The following is a 4,141-nucleotide window of genomic DNA, read 5'->3' as shown; positions in this document are numbered from 1 at the left end:
TTGCGGTCTCCCGACTGGCCTTCTGGGTAGAGTCTGCGCGAGTGGGAGTGGAGCGAGTCGCTCGGTCTCGGCAGCGTTCATCCATTCTGTGCGGCACTCCCCGTACAGCTCCGTGCGTCCTCGGTGCGAACCGGGGTGTTCTCTCTTCGCTCGTCGAAGAAAACGCGGGACGGAAAGCTACACGGAATAACCTTCAGCAAACCTTCCGAGACACGGATTCCGGTGTCGGAGAGGACATGGAGTGACTGAGAGCGAGGGAAAGGGGCTTTTTCCGAGGACGGCGTGCTCCGCTGAAACCCAACATGGCGCTGCTGCGAGGTACGGCCGAGCTGAATTAATTTCTCCGCGAGTCCGCCGACCTCGCCACCTGTATCCTTTGGGGGCCCGGGCCGCACAGCGCATCGGCTCCCCGACTTAAAGGACCTTTGTTTTCTTTTGTGGATTTCTCTACATCCTGACGTTTGTTTTTCCTCCGCGCAGGATCTTTTTTGTTGCTTTATGGCTTCCCAAGTGACATTTGCAGCAGCAAAAAAGTCCGCTTGAAATATAGGGTAATGGATGAGAGTTGCTTGTAGACAATAGAATCAGGACCCAGAGCTTTATATGTAAGACTTGTTCTGTTTCGTGACAAGTGGATAACCTGTTAGGCACTTTTAGTTGTTTTTTTTTTCTTTGGCCGGGATTGTCTGTCTCCAGCAGACAGGACCGTAACCGGGCCAGTCTACGTATACGCACGGATCGCTGTCCTCCTAGTTAACTTGGGAAAAACAGGAAAAAGGCGTTGAGGCGCACGGACGGCGGCTGGAACTAGCACCAATTAACCAGGTGAGGCAATCAATGACACATCTAACTGTATTTTCTATCGCATGAGTCTTTTGGTGATGTGAAAGCTCCTGGATGAGGACAGAAAACGCGCAGCGCTCTCAGTTTTTGTTTTTTTTCTTTTAAAACAGTCCAACAACAGCCAGGATGCTCTTAAATGGATCGATGTTTTCATACAGTGTATTTTTAAATCAGACATTCTTTCCCGGAGGGTTGAATCTGAACGCGAAAGCCCGGTGTTGTGCGCAGAGACTGGGAGAGGATCGGCCACTTCTAAGAATAGCGCATAGGGTGGTCTTTGTGCGTTTCGGCGGGGCAGTGGCATGTGCTTGATAAATAACACGCACACGCACACACACACACACGTAATGATCCGACCGTGAGCTTGGCCTTTTTACAAGGTGAGAAGGACGTCCCAGAGATTAGCGGACTTGAAAGTGGCGCCGTCCTCGATGGTGAATATTCAGGCTTTTCGCACTCCGTTGAGTGACGAAGTGTGTGAGTGCCTGTGGGGCGAGGGTGGGAGTGTGTATGTACGCGTGTGCGTGCGCGCACACGGAGCTTCTGCGCTAAACAAGGTTACGGAATTCAGCCTCGCCCTGCCAACGGGAAGCGAGCGGTGCTGCTCCGTTTATACACGGTTCAGTTCAGTTGGAGGGCATCCCCGCGGTGTGTGTGCGTGTTGTTTGTGTGACAGCTGAGTGTGTGTGTGTGTGTGTGTGTTCGTGTGAGTGGGGGCGGTGTGGGGGGGGCTTTGTTTGGACAGAGTGGACGTTGATCAGTCCTCTCATCAGTCCCAAAGGTGGTGTGGGGAAAGGTGTGGGGAGGGGGAGACGGGACTGCACCGCTCACCTTCCTGTCTAGTTGATGGAAACCACTCTGGCATCGTGCCACCACACACACACACACACACCACCAACACACACACACACTCTTCATGTCTTGCAGGTGTTTCTCCGAAATGACTTTGTGCTACAGTATGTGTCTTCCACTCTCGCCACCGCAGTCTTGCTGTGAGACTAGTCTTTTTCCATTTGCGGGGAAATATCCTTTGCGCACGGAGGATCCAGACAGCTTAAGACCCCCCCCCCCTCCCCCTGCAGCTCCAAATGCGCGCTGCTCTCTTGGAGGGGAGAAAGTGCCACCCAGACTCTTAATAATATAAAAAAAATTGTTTTTAAAAAGTTGTCTTATTCTCGTCACCGTAATTTCCCATTACGTGAATAGCTTGGCGATCTTTATCGAATTACAAACCACTTTGTAATTCCCCTTAAATCCACTAATTTCCATCTTCCATTTTTAACTTTAAAACATTTATTTTACTAATTCTTTATAGCCCCCCTCCTGCACCAGTGTGGGCGGCAGCGATGAAACCTCTTCTCGATAAAAGTTGCTGTTTGAAATTGGAAAGAAGTGCTGCAAGGCATTGCTGGATGTGTTTCCAAAACGGAGATCGTCTTTCCTAACGATTCTTTTAAAGCTCCTCTGGTCGGCTCGTAGCCTGCATTTTCACGACCGGCAGAACCAGCATTAAACCAGAGCATTTTCTTTTCTCAAAGGCACTCTGCGAGGACCACAACTCTTCACGTCGCAGGGGAACGGCTCATATCGCGGGAGTCTTCCTCCCGTGCCGCCCTGCCTGCTGCCTGTCCTGGAGGCCACACAGGCACTAATTAGGGGACGCTCTCTTTAGGACGATCGATGTGCCTCATATTTCGGCTGGCTCCAGCTCATTGACGAGCTTAGTTGAGGGAAGCAAGCTACTAAAAGGACCGCTTACCCCGGCAGCCAATGCGCTTCAGGATCCACAGCACAGAAGTCGCTCACAACGCCAGCGTTCTCCGTGTCCGGGGTGGGAGAGCACGACCTCGTGTTGGGACCTTTTTTGGAGGAAACGGAGCAGGGGGTTAACTGGTGGGGGGATTTGGAGGGCTATTCAGGGGGGATTTGATGCAGAATTAAATCTTAATTGTATTTTAATTAGACCCCGGACCGGAAAAAGGTAAAGACATGTGTCAAGAATTTAGATTTGATCGTGTAGTTTTTTTTAAAAAAAAAAGATAAAAACAAAACCACTGGAGATCTGGGTATTTGAAGCTTTATGTAAAAATAAAACGATTTAATTAGAGCATGTGCTAATAATTTACCAAATAACATGTATGATGTATCATTTCTCTTCCTTTTCCTTTTTGAATTGAGCTTTGTTTGGTTGGAAATAATGGATACGATCGCGTCCTTTTGGATTTCTCACTTAAAAACACAAGTGGAGGTCATCCATTATGCAGCTTGTGCCATCAGTTAATCTCCAGTTGGCCTATTGCCCAAAAAACACCACCTTGTTCTGTCCTCGGCCTCTTTTCTCAATAATTCACAAACTTGGTAGCAAGAGATGGCCCGGTGGCTCAGGCTTTTTAAAGTGCTCTGGTTGATCTTATAGGTAATAAAGCCTGTTCCCCCAAGCGTTGCATGTTGCGAAGCGTTAAAACAAAATACTTCACATTTTGTGTGGGCCGAGTTTATTTATAGTTACCCCGTCGGACTGTTTTGTGCATCATTTTTCCCACTGTGCGCTGTGATGTTCAGTGTGGGGCTGATCTGTTTTACCAGGTGTTGGAACACAGAGGGGAGGGCTGTTACCATAAGATCGACACACTGATTCTCTCTTCACTGTCTCTTTTCATGCCAGAGAGGACGTCGCACTTCTTTCAGAAAGTGTTTTATTACCCAGCTCCATTAGTGGCCGAAGTGGGGGTTCAAGTGTGGTCCAAACACATTCATTTGGCCTTTTATCGCATTTATACATATTACATTTTATTACAAACGTGCAGAAAAGACTTACTAATGAAGGTTTCACTATCCACCTATGCCAGTACTCGTTCACAGTAATCTCAAAACAATAATAGTCCACTACATTTCCAATCAACTAGGGATGGACTTAATGTGTGAATATTCCCAGTTGATAAATCCACCAGCTACGGGTTTACGTGCTGGTCCTGTGTGTGTGTGTGTGGGTGTGTGTGTGTGGGCGGGGGGGGGTGCACCTGAAAGTAGCAGCAGCCCGTACCTGCTGGGCCACCATTGTCATGCTGAGTGATGTGGGCGTGGTTTCTGTCTCATCCGGGACCTTTGTGCAACATAAGAAGTAGAGGTGTGTCCTCATGGCGATCGGTGAGTGCAATAACAGTTAAATTCCATGATGCTTCCTGGGTTATATTTGGTGGGGTAGGCTGAAGGAGTCTCCGCGTGCGTGTGTCTTCAACGGCGTACGATCCTATCCTGCTATCCATCTTCCACCTATTTATAGATTACCCAATTATGT

At 48.6% G+C, this 4,141-nt stretch overlaps 1 protein-coding gene across 1 annotated transcript in view; it reads left to right on the top strand.

Annotated features, from left to right (window-relative positions):
• bcor (BCL6 corepressor) overlaps positions 1-4,141 on the top strand; it is a gene marked incomplete in the record, with an annotated part of 21,590 nt that continues 17,449 nt past the window's right edge. Inside the window, 1 exon segment of the mRNA XM_035676328.1 lies at positions 1-825.

The sequence above is a fragment of the Morone saxatilis genome, unplaced genomic scaffold (genome assembly GCF_004916995.1).
Source record: "Morone saxatilis isolate NCDOM2014 unplaced genomic scaffold, NCSU_SB_2.0 Contig5, whole genome shotgun sequence".
Taxonomy (NCBI): Eukaryota; Metazoa; Chordata; class Actinopteri; family Moronidae; genus Morone; species Morone saxatilis.
The sequence above is the reverse complement of the archived record's forward strand: the minus strand, read 5'-3'. Positions and strand labels throughout refer to the sequence as shown.